This window comes from Callospermophilus lateralis, unplaced genomic scaffold (assembly GCF_048772815.1).
Source record: "Callospermophilus lateralis isolate mCalLat2 unplaced genomic scaffold, mCalLat2.hap1 Scaffold_8808, whole genome shotgun sequence".
In the NCBI taxonomy this organism is placed as follows: Eukaryota; Metazoa; Chordata; class Mammalia; order Rodentia; family Sciuridae; genus Callospermophilus; species Callospermophilus lateralis.
The window spans coordinates 1-16,071 of NW_027516918.1; the positions used below are offsets into that span (position 1 = coordinate 1).

Here is a 16,071-nt window from a genome sequence, read left to right on the forward strand (position 1 = left end):
TCCCTCCCGGCAACCTCCTGGCCTCCGAACCACTTGCCTGCTTCCGTAAGGCTGCTTCTCTCCTTCTTCTCGGAGCACCTGCCCTCCTTTGACATCTGCTCTCTTGCTTGGCTCCCAGCGCAGCCTCCTAAGACCCTGTGGCCTCCTGGGCCTTCTCTCAGCCTCTGCCCTGCACACACCCTGAAGACGTGCACTCACTTCAAGGGGGATGTGGGAATCCACTCTTACATCCACGGGAAGTTAGATGGGAGATGAGAGAACTGTGACCGCCAGTCTCGAGGCTGCCATGGACTGGGTGACTTGCAGCCCAGAGTGAGGTGGCTGGGGTGGGAGGGGGGAAGAGAGGGAGTGAGTGTGTGTCTGTGTGTGTGTGTTTGTGAGAGAGAGAGAAAGAGAGAGAGAGAGAGAGAGCGAGAGAGACAGGGTGGTGACAGACAGAAGGGCCAAGGAAGAGACACACTGAGTGGGAGATGGAGACAGGAGGCCTCCCTCACAGGCCAGTAGAGTCACAAAGGTGAAGGAGAGATGGATGAGCAGAGAGATAGACAGAAAGACATCTGCTTCCAGAGTGTGTGTGTGTGTGTGTGTGTGTGTGAGAGAGAGAGAGAGAGAGAGAGAGAGAGACAGAGATAGAGAGAGAGAGAGAGAAAGAGAGAGAGATGGGTGAAGAGACAGACTCAGGGCTGGGACCCTCAGGAGGAAGGCGTTGGGAAGGGAGGCAGAGTTGCCAAGGGACGGACCTAGGGAGAGACGCTGGATGGACTCTCTCACTCCCAGGACCTGGGTGGCCACGCTCTGCTGGTGTGGCAAGAACGGGTGGGGAGCGGCCCCTGCGGGTGGGCCCTGTGTTCTGGGGAAAAGCAGGTGTGCGCCTCCCCACCCCCCATCCGGGAGTGTGAGTGGTGGGGGGGGTGGGGGTCGGTCAGGGTGCACAGGACTGGTCGAGGCCTGGACCAGGCTCGGCTCCGCCGGGTCGCCTGGAGTGTCCTAGCGTCCCTGGAGAGAGCCAGGCCAGTGTGGCTCACTGCAGGCGCTGGGCGCTGGGCGCCGGAGGCGAGGCGGGAGGCGGGAGGCGGGAGGCCAGCCGCAGGCCTGAAGGGACACCGGGAGCCCAGGGCTGCCCCTGCGCCCTACCCCCGCGGGCCCGGGGGTCACGGCCTGAGGCGGTCACGGACACTGTTTCCGGGCCACGCAAGAAAAGTGCGTGTGGGAAGGGGGCGCAAAAGCCTACAGCACCCGGTATTCCCAGGCGGTCTCCCATCCAAGTACTAACCAGGCCCGACCCTGCTTAGCTTCCGAGATCAGACGAGATCGGGCGCGTTCAGGGTGGTATGGCCGTAGACGGCGGAGGCTGCCCCGGAACGCCTCAAGAGCCTGCGCCGGCTTCCACCCTTCAGCCCAGGGGCAGGGGAGGGCAGGGGAGGGCAGGGCAGCGGTGGAGGGGGCCAACACAGCGGGTGTTCCCAGGGGGCCTCCCTCGCCCCGCCCCAGCACTGCCCAGCGCTCCTCAACTCAACTCCAGGCTGGCTTTCTCGCTCCGACCTGACTCGGTCCCCGCGGCGGCGCGGGGGTCCTGGGAGACTGGCCGGCTCTCCCTCTCGGGTCCTCGGCCGGGCCGGATCGGGTCGGGGTGGAGTGGGCTAGGCGGGGCTGACAGGGGCTGAGTCCCGCCTCCACCTCTGCCCCTGGGCACCTGGCTCCACCTACCGGGAGCCCCGCCCCGGCCTGGCCTGGCCTCTGCCCCTCCTCGCCGAGCCCCAAGACCCCCGACCCCCGGGCACCCGGCACCCGCACCGCCACCCCACCCAGCCCTTCGCCTGGCCGAGAATCCCCAGAGAATCCCCAGCTGCCGCCGCCCGCGCTACCCTAGCCTAGCCTAGCCGAGCAGAGCCGAGCCGGGCGCCCAGAGAGCCAGGGGCGAAGACGGGAGCAGACACCCCGGCCCCCCGCGCCCCCCACCGGACACCCCAGAGACCCTGACAGAGGCCCAGCGCCCCAGCTGGAAATGCAGTGGGACTGGGCAATGGCGAGCGGCCGGCCACACACAACACCTGTGCGGGGAGCCAACCTCAGGGAGGGCCCGAGGAGGAACACACGCAGGGACCCACAGACAACCGGGCAGCGGGTGGCGAGCCGGCTGTGGCCCGCTGGTTCCCAGTCAGTCAGTCAGTCAGTCAGTCACAGGGCCAGGCTCAGAAGTGCGCCGCTGGGGCGCGGGCCTCGCCCTGAGTTCCCCATCCACTCTGCTTTGTCCACTCTGCACAGCAGCGCTTGGCCGCCCCGCACCCCCACCGCCACCCCCACCCTACCCTACCTCACCCCCACCCCACCACACTCTACCCCACCCCCGAGTGACTCCCTTCGGACTGAGTGCCAAGGTCGGAGGGCTCTGCGCCTTGTTTGTACACCTCAAGGACCAGGACCTGTACAGCACCGCCCTGAGGAAGGGCACAGACCCCTCCGTCCATTTGTCCATGGGCTGTGCTCCCGGAAAGGACCGCCTGTGAAAGTAGCGTTCCGAGTCAAACCCCGTCAGAGCCCAGTCGACGGCCTCACCAGACCGGAAGCCCCCTCACCCGCAAGCCTTGCGGGGGGCGGGGGGGAGCAGCGGTTGCGGGGGGTCGCGCGCCCACCGGGCCTTCAGGCCCTGCCTCGCGGCCAGGCGTCTCCAGGTGGAGGGTTCGCCGCGAACAAAGGGGCCTCTGCCTCCCTGTCCCCACCGCCCGGCCTTGGCCTTCAGCTCCCCTCGGCACGTGGTCCTCCCCGGCAACCTCCTGGCCCCGAACCACTTGCCTGCTCCGAAGGCTGCTTCCTCCTCTTCTCGGAGCACCTGCCCTCCTTTGACATCTGCTCTCTTGCTTGGCTCCCAGCGCAGCCTCCTAAGACCCTGTGGCCTCCTGGGCCTTCTCTCAGCCTCTGCCCTGCACACACCCTGAAGACGTGCACTCACTTCAAGGGGGATGTGGGAATCCACTCTTACATCCACGGGAAGTTAGATGGGAGATGAGAGAACCTGTGACCGCCCAGTCTCGAGGCTGCCATGGACTGGGTGACTTGCAGCCCAGAGTGAGGTGGCTGGGGTGGGAGGGGGGAAGAGAGGAGTGAGTGTGTGTCTGTGTGTGTGTGTTTGTGAGAGAGAGAGAGAGAGAGAGAGAGAGAGAGAGAGCGCGAGAGAGACAGGGTGACAGACAGAAGGGCCAAGGAAAGAGACACACTGAGTGGGAGATGGAGACAGGAGGCCTCCTCACAGGCCAGTAGAGTCACAAAGGTGAAGGAGAGATGGATGAGCAGAGAGATAGACAGAAAGACATCTGCTTCCAGAGTGTGTGTGTGTGTGTGTGTGTGTGTGAGAGAGAGAGAGAGAGAGAGAGAGAGAGAGACAGAGATAGAGAGAGAGAGAGAGAAAGAGAGAGAGATGGGTGAAGAGACAGACTCAGGGCTGGGACCCTCAGGAGGAAGGCATTGGGAAGGGAGGCAGAGTTGCCAAGGGACGGACCTAGGGAGAGACGCTGGATGGACTCTCTCACTCCCAGGACCTGGGTGGCCACGCTCTGCTGGTGTGGCAAGAACGGGTGGGGAGCGGCCCCTGCGGGTGGGCCCTGTGTTCTGGGGAAAAGCAGGTGTGCGCCTCCCCACCCCCCATCCGGGAGTGTGAGTGGTGGGGGGGGGTGGGGGTCGGTCAGGGTGCACAGGACTGGTCGAGGCCTGGACCAGGCTCGGCTCCGCCGGGTCGCCTGGAGTGTCCTAGCGTCCCTGGAGAGAGCCAGGCCAGTGTGGCTCACTGCAGGCGCTGGGCGCTGGGCGCCGGAAGGCGGGAGGCCAGCCGCAGGCCTGAAGGGACACCGGGAGCCCAGGGCTGCCCCTGCGCCCTACCCCCGCGGGCCCGGGGGTCACGGCCTGAGGCGGTCACGGACACTGTTTCCGGGCCACGCAAGAAAAGTGCGTGTGGGAAGGGGGCGCAAAAGCCTACAGCACCCGGTATTCCCAGGCGGTCTCCCATCCAAGTACTAACCAGGCCCGACCCTGCTTAGCTTCCGAGATCAGACGAGATCGGGCGCGTTCAGGGTGGTATGGCCGTAGACGGCAGAGGCTGCCCCGGAACGCCTCAAGAGCCTGCGCCGGCTTCCACCCTTCAGCCCAGGGGCAGGGGAGGGCAGGGGAGGGCAGGGCAGCGGTGGAGGGGGCCAACACAGCGGGTGTTCCCAGGGGGCCTCCCTCGCCCCGCCCCAGCACTGCCCAGCGCTCCTCAACTCAACTCCAGGCTGGCTTTCTCGCTCCGACCTGACTCGGTCCCCGCGGCGGCGCGGGGGTCCTGGGAGACTGGCCGGCTCTCCCTCTCGGGTCCTCGGCCGGGCCGGATCGGGTCGGGGTGGAGTGGGCTAGGCGGGGCTGACAGGGGCTGAGTCCCGCCTCCACCTCTGCCCCTGGGCACCTGGCTCCACCTACCGGGAGCCCCGCCCCGGCCTGGCCTGGCCTCTGCCCCTCCTCGCCGAGCCCCAAGACCCCCGACCCCCGGGCACCCGGCACCCGCACCGCCACCCCACCCAGCCCTTCGCCTGGCCGAGAATCCCCAGAGAATCCCCAGCTGCCGCCGCCCGCGCTACCCTAGCCTAGCCTAGCCGAGCAGAGCCGAGCCGGGCGCCCAGAGAGCCAGGGGCGAAGACGGGAGCAGACACCCCGGCCCCCCGCGCCCCCCACCGGACACCCCAGAGACCCTGACAGAGGCCCAGCGCCCCAGCTGGAAATGCAGTGGGACTGGGCAATGGCGAGCGGCCGGCCACACACAACACCTGTGCGGGGAGCCAACCTCAGGGAGGGCCCGAGGAGGAACACACGCAGGGACCCACAGACAACCGGGCAGCGGGTGGCGAGCCGGCTGTGGCCCGCTGCTTCCCAGTCAGTCAGTCAGTCAGTCAGTCACAGGGCCAGGCTCAGAAGTGCGCCGCTGGGGCGCGGGCCTCGCCCTGAGTTCCCCATCCACTCTGCTTTGTCCACTCTGCACAGCAGCGCTTGGCCGCCCCGCACCCCCACCGCCACCCCCACCCTACCCTACCTCACCCCCACCCCACCACACTCTACCCCACCCCCGAGTGACTCCCTTCGGACTGAGTGCCAAGGTCGGAGGGCTCTGCGCCTTGTTTGTACACCTCAAGGACCAGGACCTGTACAGCACCGCCCTGAGGAAGGGCACAGACCCCTCCGTCCATTTGTCCATGGGCTGTGCTCCCGGAAAGGACCGCCTGTGAAAGTAGCGTTCCGAGTCAAACCCCGTCAGAGCCCAGTCGACGGCCTCACCAGACCGGAAGCCCCCTCAACCGCAAGCCTTGCGGGGGGCGGGGGGGAGCAGCGGTTGCGGGGGGTCGCGCGCCCACCGGGCCTTCAGGCCCTGCCTCGCGGCCAGGCGTCTCCAGGTGGAGGGTTCGCCGCGAACAAAGGGGCCTCTGCCTCCCTGTCCCCACCGCCCGGCCTTGGCCTTCAGCTCCCCTCGGCACGTGGTCCTCCCCGGCAACCTCCTGGCCCCGAACCACTTGCCTGCTCCGAAGGCTGCTTCCTCCTCTTCTCGGAGCACCTGCCCTCCTTTGACATCTGCTCTCTTGCTTGGCTCCCAGCGCAGCCTCCTAAGACCCTGTGGCCTCCTGGGCCTTCTCTCAGCCTCTGCCCTGCACACACCCTGAAGACGTGCACTCACTTCAAGGGGGATGTGGGAATCCACTCTTACATCCACGGGAAGTTAGATGGGAGATGAGAGAACCTGTGACCGCCCAGTCTCGAGGCTGCCATGGACTGGGTGACTTGCAGCCCAGAGTGAGGTGGCTGGGGTGGGAGGGGGGAAGAGAGGAGTGAGTGTGTGTCTGTGTGTGTGTGTTTGTGAGAGAGAGAGAAAGAGAGAGAGAGAGAGAGAGCGAGAGAGACAGGGTGACAGACAGAAGGGCCAAGGAAAGAGACACACTGAGTGGGAGATGGAGACAGGAGGCCTCCTCACAGGCCAGTAGAGTCACAAAGGTGAAGGAGAGATGGATGAGCAGAGAGATAGACAGAAAGACATCTGCTTCCAGAGTGTGTGTGTGTGTGTGTGTGTGAGAGAGAGAGAGAGAGAGAGAGAGAGACAGAGATAGAGAGAGAGAGAGAGAAAGAGAGAGAGATGGGTGAAGAGACAGACTCAGGGCTGGGACCCTCAGGAGGAAGGCGTTGGGAAGGGAGGCAGAGTTGCCAAGGGACGGACCTAGGGAGAGACGCTGGATGGACTCTCTCACTCCCAGGACCTGGGTGGCCACGCTCTGCTGGTGTGGCAAGAACGGGTGGGGAGCGGCCCCTGCGGGTGGGCCCTGTGTTCTGGGGAAAAGCAGGTGTGCGCCTCCCCACCCCCCATCCGGGAGTGTGAGTGGTGGGGGGGGGTGGGGGTCGGTCAGGGTGCACAGGACTGGTCGAGGCCTGGACCAGGCTCGGCTCCGCCGGGTCGCCTGGAGTGTCCTAGCGTCCCTGGAGAGAGCCAGGCCAGTGTGGCTCACTGCAGGCGCTGGGCGCTGGGCGCCGGAGGCGAGGCGGGAGGCGGGAGGCGGGAGGCCAGCCGCAGGCCTGAAGGGACACCGGGAGCCCAGGGCTGCCCCTGCGCCCTACCCCCGCGGGCCCGGGGGTCACGGCCTGAGGCGGTCACGGACACTGTTTCCGGGCCACGCAAGAAAAGTGCGTGTGGGAAGGGGGCGCAAAAGCCTACAGCACCCGGTATTCCCAGGCGGTCTCCCATCCAAGTACTAACCAGGCCCGACCCTGCTTAGCTTCCGAGATCAGACGAGATCGGGCGCGTTCAGGGTGGTATGGCCGTAGACGGCGGAGGCTGCCCCGGAATGCCTCAAGAGCCTGCGCCGGCTTCCACCCTTCAGCCCAGGGGCAGGGGAGGGCAGGGGAGGGCAGGGCAGCGGTGGAGGGGGCCAACACAGCGGGTGTTCCCAGGGGGCCTCCCTCGCCCCGCCCCAGCACTGCCCAGCGCTCCTCAACTCAACTCCAGGCTGGCTTTCTCGCTCCGACCTGACTCGGTCCATGCGGCGGCGCGGGGGTCCTGGGAGACTGGCCGGCTCTCCCTCTCGGGTCCTCGGCCGGGCCGGATCGGGTCGGGGTGGAGTGGGCTAGGCGGGGCTGACAGGGGCTGAGTCCCGCCTCCACCTCTGCCCCTGGGCACCTGGCTCCACCTACCGGGAGCCCCGCCCCGGCCTGGCCTGGCCTCTGCCCCTCCTCGCCGAGCCCCAAGACCCCCGACCCCCGGGCACCCGGCAACCGCACCGCCACCCCACCCAGCCCTTCGCCTGGCCGAGAATCCCCAGAGAATCCCCAGCTGCCGCCGCCCGCGCTACCCTAGCCTAGCCTAGCCGAGCAGAGCCGAGCCGGGCGCCCAGAGAGCCAGGGGCGAAGACGGGAGCAGACACCCCGGCCCCCCGCGCCCCCCACCGGACACCCCAGAGACCCTGACAGAGGCCCAGCGCCCCAGCTGGAAATGCAGTGGGACTGGGCAATGGCGAGTGGCCGGCCACACACAACACCTGTGCGGGGAGCCACCCTCAGGGAGGGCCCGAGGAGGAACACACGCAGGGACCCACAGACAACCGGGCAGCGGGTGGCGAGCCGGCTGTGGCCCGCTGGTTCCCAGTCAGTCAGTCAGTCAGTCAGTCAGTCAGTCAGTCACAGGGCCAGGCTCAGAAGTGCGCCGCTGGGGCGCGGGCCTCGCCCTGAGTTCCCCATCCACTCTGCTTTGTCCACTCTGCACAGCAGCGCTTGGCCGCCCCGCACCCCCACCGCCACCCCCACCCTACCCTACCTCACCCCCACCCCACCACACTCTACCCCACCCCCGAGTGACTCCCTTCGGACTGAGTGCCAAGGTCGGAGGGCTCTGCGCCTTGTTTGTACACCTCAAGGACCAGGACCTGTACAGCACCGCCCTGAGGAAGGGCACAGACCCCTCCGTCCATTTGTCCATGGGCTGTGCTCCCGGAAAGGACCGCCTGTGAAAGTAGCGTTCCGAGTCAAACCCCGTCAGAGCCCAGTCGACGGCCTCACCAGACCGGAAGCCCCCTCACCCGCAAGCCTTGCGGGGGGCGGGGGGGAGCAGCGGTTGCGGGGGGTCGCGCGCCCACCGGGCCTTCAGGCCCTGCCTCGCGGCCAGGCGTCTCCAGGTGGAGGGTTCGCCGCGAACAAAGGGGCCTCTGCCTCCCTGTCCCCACCGCCCGGCCTTGGCCTTCAGCTCCCCTCGGCACGTGGTCCTCCCCGGCAACCTCCTGGCCCCGAACCACTTGCCTGCTCCGAAGGCTGCTTCCTCCTCTTCTCGGAGCACCTGCCCTCCTTTGACATCTGCTCTCTTGCTTGGCTCCCAGCGCAGCCTCCTAAGACCCTGTGGCCTCCTGGGCCTTCTCTCAGCCTCTGCCCTGCACACACCCTGAAGACGTGCACTCACTTCAAGGGGGATGTGGGAATCCACTCTTACATCCACGGGAAGTTAGATGGGAGATGAGAGAACCTGTGACCGCCCAGTCTCGAGGCTGCCATGGACTGGGTGACTTGCAGCCCAGAGTGAGGTGGCTGGGGTGGGAGGGGGGAAGAGAGGAGTGAGTGTGTGTCTGTGTGTGTGTGTTTGTGAGAGAGAGAGAGAGAGAGAGAGAGAGAGCGAGAGAGACAGGGTGACAGACAGAAGGGCCAAGGAAAGAGACACACTGAGTGGGAGATGGAGACAGGAGGCCTCCTCACAGGCCAGTAGAGTCACAAAGGTGAAGGAGAGATGGATGAGCAGAGAGATAGACAGAAAGACATCTGCTTCCAGAGTGTGTGTGTGTGTGTGTGTGTGTGAGAGAGAGAGAGAGAGAGAGAGAGAGAGAGAGACAGAGATAGAGAGAGAGAGAGAGAAAGAGAGAGAGATGGGTGAAGAGACAGACTCAGGGCTGGGACCCTCAGGAGGAAGGCGTTGGGAAGGGAGGCAGAGTTGCCAAGGGACGGACCTAGGGAGAGACGCTGGATGGACTCTCTCACTCCCAGGACCTGGGTGGCCACGCTCTGCTGGTGTGGCAAGAACGGGTGGGGAGCGGCCCCTGCGGGTGGGCCCTGTGTTCTGGGGAAAAGCAGGTGTGCGCCTCCCCACCCCCCATCCGGGAGTGTGAGTGGTGGGGGGGGTGGGGGTCGGTCAGGGTGCACAGGACTGGTCGAGGCCTGGACCAGGCTCGGCTCCGCCGGGTCGCCTGGAGTGTCCTAGCGTCCCTGGAGAGAGCCAGGCCAGTGTGGCTCACTGCAGGCGCTGGGCGCTGGGCGCCGGAGGCGAGGCGGGAGGCGGGAGGCGGGAGGCCATCCGCAGGCCTGAAGGGACACCGGGAGCCCAGGGCTGCCCCTGCGCCCTACCCCCGCGGGCCCGGGGGTCACGGCCTGAGGCGGTCACGGACACTGTTTCCGGGCCACGCAAGAAAAGTGCGTGTGGGAAGGGGGCGCAAAAGCCTACAGCACCCGGTATTCCCAGGCGGTCTCCCATCCAAGTACTAACCAGGCCCGACCCTGCTTAGCTTCCGAGATCAGACGAGATCGGGCGCGTTCAGGGTGGTATGGCCGTAGACGGCGGAGGCTGCCCCGGAACGCCTCAAGAGCCTGCGCCGGCTTCCACCCTTCAGCCCAGGGGCAGGGGAGGGCAGGGGAGGGCAGGGCAGCGGTGGAGGGGGCCAACACAGCGGGTGTTCCCAGGGGGCCTCCCTCGCCCCGCCCCAGCACTGCCCAGCGCTCCTCAACTCAACTCCAGGCTGGCTTTCTCGCTCCGACCTGACTCGGTCCCCGCGGCGGCGCGGGGGTCCTGGGAGACTGGCCGGCTCTCCCTCTCGGGTCCTCGGCCGGCCGGGCCGGATCGGGTCGGGGTGGAGTGGGCTAGGCGGGGCTGACAGGGGCTGAGTCCCGCCTCCACCTCTGCCCCTGGGCACCTGGCTCCACCTACCGGGAGCCCCGCCCCGGCCTGGCCTGGCCTCTGCCCCTCCTCGCCGAGCCCCAAGACCCCCGACCCCCGGGCACCCGGCACCCGCACCGCCACCCCACCCAGCCCTTCGCCTGGCCGAGAATCCCCAGAGAATCCCCAGCTGCCGCCGCCCGCGCTACCCTAGCCTAGCCTAGCCGAGCAGAGCCGAGCCGGGCGCCCAGAGAGCCAGGGGCGAAGACGGGAGCAGACACCCCGGCCCCCCGCGCCCCCCACCGGACACCCCAGAGACCCTGACAGAGGCCCAGCGCCCCAGCTGGAAATGCAGTGGGACTGGGCAATGGCGAGCGGCCGGCCACACACAACACCTGTGCGGGGAGCCAACCTCAGGGAGGGCCCGAGGAGGAACACACGCAGGGACCCACAGACAACCGGGCAGCGGGTGGCGAGCCGGCTGTGGCCCGCTGGTTCCCAGTCAGTCAGTCAGTCAGTCAGTCACAGGGCCAGGCTCAGAAGTGCGCCGCTGGGGCGCGGGCCTCGCCCTGAGTTCCCCATCCACTCTGCTTTGTCCACTCTGCACAGCAGCGCTTGGCCGCCCCGCACCCCCACCGCCACCCCCACCCTACCCTACCTCACCCCCACCCCACCACACTCTACCCCACCCCCGAGTGACTCCCTTCGGACTGAGTGCCAAGGTCGGAGGGCTCTGCGCCTTGTTTGTACACCTCAAGGACCAGGACCTGTACAGCACCGCCCTGAGGAAGGGCACAGACCCCTCCGTCCATTTGTCCATGGGCTGTGCTCCCGGAAAGGACCGCCTGTGAAAGTAGCGTTCCGAGTCTAACCCCGTCAGAGCCCAGTCGACGGCCTCACCAGACCGGAAGCCCCCTCACCCGCAAGCCTTGCGGGGGGCGGGGGGGAGCAGCGGTTGCGGGGGGTCGCGCGCCCACCGGGCCTTCAGGCCCTGCCTCGCGGCCAGGCGTCTCCAGGTGGAGGGTTCGCCGCGAACAAAGGGGCCTCTGCCTCCCTGTCCCCACCGCCCGGCCTTGGCCTTCAGCTCCCCTCGGCACGTGGTCCTCCCCGGCAACCCCCTGGCCCCGAACCACTTGCCTGCTCCGAAGGCTGCTTCCTCCTCTTCTCGGAGCACCTGCCCTCCTTTGACATCTGCTCTCTTGCTTGGCTCCCAGCGCAGCCTCCTAAGACCCTGTGGCCTCCTGGGCCTTCTCTCAGCCTCTGCCCTGCACAAACCCTGAAGACGTGCACTCACTTCAAGGGGGATGTGGGAATCCACTCTTACATCCACGGGAAGTTAGATGGGAGATGAGAGAACCTGTGACCGCCCAGTCTCGAGGCTGCCATGGACTGGGTGACTTGCAGCCCAGAGTGAGGTGGCTGGGGTGGGAGGGGGGAAGAGAGGAGTGAGTGTGTGTCTGTGTGTGTGTGTTTGTGAGAGAGAGAGAGAGAGAGAGAGAGAGCGAGAGAGACAGGGTGACAGACAGAAGGGCCAAGGAAAGAGACACACTGAGTGGGAGATGGAGACAGGAGGCCTCCTCACAGGCCAGTAGAGTCACAAAGGTGAAGGAGAGATGGATGAGCAGAGAGATAGACAGAAAGACATCTGCTTCCAGAGTGTGTGTGTGTGTGTGTGTGTGTGTGTGTGAGAGAGAGAGAGAGAGAGAGAGAGAGAGAGACAGAGATAGAGAGACAGAGAGAGAAAGAGAGAGAGATGGGTGAAGAGACAGACTCAGGGCTGGGACCCTCAGGAGGAAGGCGTTGGGAAGGGAGGCAGAGTTGCCAAGGGACGGACCTAGGGAGAGACGCTGGATGGACTCTCTCACTCCCAGGACCTGGGTGGCCACGCTCTGCTGGTGTGGCAAGAACGGGTGGGGAGCGGCCCCTGCGGGTGGGCCCTGTGTTCTGGGGAAAAGCAGGTGTGCGCCTCCCCACCCCCCATCCGGGAGTGTGAGTGGTGGGGGGGGGTGGGGGTCGGTCAGGGTGCACAGGACTGGTCGAGGCCTGGACCAGGCTCGGCTCCGCCGGGTCGCCTGGAGTGTCCTAGCGTCCCTGGAGAGCGCCAGGCCAGTGTGGCTCACTGCAGGCGCTGGGCGCTGGGCGCCGGAGGCGAGGCGGGAGGCGGGAGGCGGGAGGCCAGCCGCAGGCCTGAAGGGACACCGGGAGCCCAGGGCTGCCCCTGCGCCCTACCCCCGCGGGCCCGGGGGTCACGGCCTGAGGCGGTCACGGACACTGTTTCCGGGCCACGCAAGAAAAGTGCGTGTGGGAAGGGGGCGCAAAAGCCTACAGCACCCGGTATTCCCAGGCGGTCTCCCATCCAAGTACTAACCAGGCCCGACCCTGCTTAGCTTCCGAGATCAGACGAGATCGGGCGCGTTCAGGGTGGTATGGCCGTAGACGGCGGAGGCTGCCCCGGAATGCCTCAAGAGCCTGCGCCGGCTTCCACCCTTCAGCCCAGGGGCAGGGGAGGGCAGGGGAGGGCAGGGCAGCGGTGGAGGGGGCCAACACAGCGGGTGTTCCCAGGGGGCCTCCCTCGCCCCGCCCCAGCACTGCCCAGCGCTCCTCAACTCAACTCCAGGCTGGCTTTCTCGCTCCGACCTGACTCGGTCCATGCGGCGGCGCGGGGGTCCTGGGAGACTGGCCGGCTCTCCCTCTCGGGTCCTCGGCCGGGCCGGATCGGGTCGGGGTGGAGTGGGCTAGGCGGGGCTGACAGGGGCTGAGTCCCGCCTCCACCTCTGCCCCTGGGCACCTGGCTCCACCTACCGGGAGCCCCGCCCCGGCCTGGCCTGGCCTCTGCCCCTCCTCGCCGAGCCCCAAGACCCCCGACCCCCGGGCACCCGGCAACCGCACCGCCACCCCACCCAGCCCTTCGCCTGGCCGAGAATCCCCAGAGAATCCCCAGCTGCCGCCGCCCGCGCTACCCTAGCCTAGCCTAGCCGAGCAGAGCCGAGCCGGGCGCCCAGAGAGCCAGGGGCGAAGACGGGAGCAGACACCCCGGCCCCCCGCGCCCCCCACCGGACACCCCAGAGACCCTGACAGAGGCCCAGCGCCCCAGCTGGAAATGCAGTGGGACTGGGCAATGGCGAGTGGCCGGCCACACACAACACCTGTGCGGGGAGCCACCCTCAGGGAGGGCCCGAGGAGGAACACACGCAGGGACCCACAGACAACCGGGCAGCGGGTGGCGAGCCGGCTGTGGCCCGCTGGTTCCCAGTCAGTCAGTCAGTCAGTCAGTCAGTCAGTCACAGGGCCAGGCTCAGAAGTGCGCCGCTGGGGCGCGGGCCTCGCCCTGAGTTCCCCATCCACTCTGCTTTGTCCACTCTGCACAGCAGCGCTTGGCCGCCCCGCACCCCCACCGCCACCCCCACCCTACCCTACCTCACCCCCACCCCACCACACTCTACCCCACCCCCGAGTGACTCCCTTCGGACTGAGTGCCAAGGTCGGAGGGCTCTGCGCCTTGTTTGTACACCTCAAGGACCAGGACCTGTACAGCACCGCCCTGAGGAAGGGCACAGACCCCTCTGTCCATTTGTCCATGGGCTGTGCTCCCGGAAAGGACCGCCTGTGAAAGTAGCGTTCCGAGTCAAACCCCGTCAGAGCCCAGTCGACGGCCTCACCAGACCGGAAGCCCCCTCACCCGCAAGCCTTGCGGGGGGCGGGGGGGAGCAGCGGTTGCGGGGGGTCGCGCGCCCACCGGGCCTTCAGGCCCTGCCTCGCGGCCAGGCGTCTCCAGGTGGAGGGTTCGCCGCGAACAAAGGGGCCTCTGCCTCCCTGTCCCCACCGCCCGGCCTTGGCCTTCAGCTCCCCTCGGCACGTGGTCCTCCCCGGCAACCTCCTGGCCCCGAACCACTTGCCTGCTCCGAAGGCTGCTTCCTCCTCTTCTCGGAGCACCTGCCCTCCTTTGACATCTGCTCTCTTGCTTGGCTCCCAGCGCAGCCTCCTAAGACCCTGTGGCCTCCTGGGCCTTCTCTCAGCCTCTGCCCTGCACACACCCTGAAGACGTGCACTCACTTCAAGGGGGATGTGGGAATCCACTCTTACATCCACGGGAAGTTAGATGGGAGATGAGAGAACCTGTGACCGCCCAGTCTCGAGGCTGCCATGGACTGGGTGACTTGCAGCCCAGAGTGAGGTGGCTGGGGTGGGAGGGGGGAAGAGAGGAGTGAGTGTGTGTCTGTGTGTGTGTGTTTGTGAGAGAGAGAGAGAGAGAGAGAGAGAGAGCGAGAGAGACAGGGTGACAGACAGAAGGGCCAAGGAAAGAGACACACTGAGTGGGAGATGGAGACAGGAGGCCTCCTCACAGGCCAGTAGAGTCACAAAGGTGAAGGAGAGATGGATGAGCAGAGAGATAGACAGAAAGACATCTGCTTCCAGAGTGTGTGTGTGTGTGTGTGTGTGTGAGAGAGAGAGAGAGAGAGAGAGAGAGAGAGAGAGAACAGAGATAGAGAGAGAGAGAGAGAAAGAGAGAGAGATGGGTGAAGAGACAGACTCAGGGCTGGGACCCTCAGGAGGAAGGCGTTGGGAAGGGAGGCAGAGTTGCCAAGGGACGGACCTAGGGAGAGACGCTGGATGGACTCTCTCACTCCCAGGACCTGGGTGGCCACGCTCTGCTGGTGTGGCAAGAACGGGTGGGGAGCGGCCCCTGCGGGTGGGCCCTGTGTTCTGGGGAAAAGCAGGTGTGCGCCTCCCCACCCCCCATCCGGGAGTGTGAGTGGTGGGGGGGGGTGGGGGTCGGTCAGGGTGCACAGGACTGGTGGAGGCCTGGACCAGGCTCGGCTCCGCCGGGTCGCCTGGAGTGTCCTAGCGTCCCTGGAGAGAGCCAGGCCAGTGTGGCTCACTGCAGGCGCTGGGCGCTGGGCGCCGGAGGCGAGGCGGGAGGCGGGAGGCGGGAGGCCAGCCGCAGGCCTGAAGGGACACCGGGAGGCCAGGGCTGCCCCTGCGCCCTACCCCCGCGGGCCCGGGGGTCACGGCCTGAGGCGGTCACGGACACTGTTTCCGGGCCACGCAAGAAAAGTGCGTGTGGGAAGGGGGCGCAAAAGCCTACAGCACCCGGTATTCCCAGGCGGTCTCCCATCCAAGTACTAACCAGGCCCGACCCTGCTTAGCTTCCGAGATCAGATGAGATCGGGCGCGTTCAGGGTGGTATGGCCGTAGACGGCGGAGGCTGCCCCGGAACGCCTCAAGAGCCTGCGCCGGCTTCCACCCTTCAGCCCAGGGGCAGGGGAGGGCAGGGGAGGGCAGGGCAGCGGTGGAGGGGGCCAACACAGCGGGTGTTCCCAGGGGGCCTCCCTCGCCCCGCCCCAGCACTGCCCAGCGCTCCTCAACTCAACTCCAGGCTGGCTTTCTCGCTCCGACCTGACTCGGTCCCCGCGGCGGCGCGGGGGTCCTGGGAGACTGGCCGGCTCTCCCTCTCGGGTCCTCGGCCGGGCCGGATCGGGTCGGGGTGGAGTGGGCTAGGCGGGGCTGACAGGGGCTGAGTCCCGCCTCCACCTCTGCCCCTGGGCACCTGGCTCCACCTACCGGGAGCCCCGCCCCGGCCTGGCCTGGCCTCTGCCCCTCCTCGCCGAGCCCCAAGACCCCCGACCCCCGGGCACCCGGCACCCGCACCGCCACCCCACCCAGCCCTTCGCCTGGCCGAGAATCCCCAGAGAATCCCCAGCTGCCGCCGCCCGCGCTACCCTAGCCTAGCCTAGCCGAGCAGAGCCGAGCCGGGCGCCCAGAGAGCCAGGGGCGAAGACGGGAGCAGACACCCCGGCCCCCCGCGCCCCCCACCGGACACCCCAGAGACCCTGACAGAGGCCCAGCGCCCCAGCTGGAAATGCAGTGGGACTGGGCAATGGCGAGCGGCCGGCCACACACAACACCTGTGCGGGGAGCCAACCTCAGGGAGGGCCCGAGGAGGAACACACGCAGGGACCCACAGACAACCGGGCAGCGGGTGGCGAGCCGGCTGTGGCCCGCTGGTTCCCAGTCAGTCAGTCAGTCAGTCAGTCACAGGGCCAGGCTCAGAAGTGCGCCGCTGGGGCGCGGGCCTCGCCCTGAGTTCCCCATCCACTCTGCTTTGTCCACTCTGCACAGCAGCGCTTGGCCGCCCCGCACCCCCACCGCCACCCCCACCCTACCCT

At 67.1% G+C, this 16,071-nt stretch overlaps 6 non-coding genes across 6 annotated transcripts; all 6 read right to left on the minus strand.

Moving 5' to 3' along the window:
* Window positions 1-1,224: 1,224 nt before the first annotated feature.
* On the minus strand, window positions 1,225-1,343 carry LOC143641181 (5S ribosomal RNA). The gene has a single exon (XR_013155253.1). It is a non-coding gene; the product is annotated as a 5S ribosomal RNA (ribosomal RNA).
* Window positions 1,344-3,963: 2,620 nt separating this feature from the next.
* LOC143641182 (5S ribosomal RNA) lies at window positions 3,964-4,082 on the minus strand. Its single transcript, XR_013155254.1, has one exon. It is a non-coding gene; the product is annotated as a 5S ribosomal RNA (ribosomal RNA).
* A 2,626-nt stretch (window positions 4,083-6,708) lies between these two features.
* On the minus strand, window positions 6,709-6,827 carry LOC143641183 (5S ribosomal RNA). Its single transcript, XR_013155255.1, has one exon. It is a non-coding gene; the product is annotated as a 5S ribosomal RNA (ribosomal RNA).
* A 2,641-nt stretch (window positions 6,828-9,468) lies between these two features.
* On the minus strand, window positions 9,469-9,587 carry LOC143641165 (5S ribosomal RNA). Its single transcript, XR_013155238.1, has one exon. It is a non-coding gene; the product is annotated as a 5S ribosomal RNA (ribosomal RNA).
* A 2,636-nt stretch (window positions 9,588-12,223) lies between these two features.
* LOC143641166 (5S ribosomal RNA) lies at window positions 12,224-12,342 on the minus strand. The gene has a single exon (XR_013155239.1). It is a non-coding gene; the product is annotated as a 5S ribosomal RNA (ribosomal RNA).
* Window positions 12,343-14,983: 2,641 nt separating this feature from the next.
* Window positions 14,984-15,102, minus strand: LOC143641164 (5S ribosomal RNA). Its single transcript, XR_013155237.1, has one exon. It is a non-coding gene; the product is annotated as a 5S ribosomal RNA (ribosomal RNA).
* Between the last annotated feature and the right edge of the window lie 969 nt (window positions 15,103-16,071).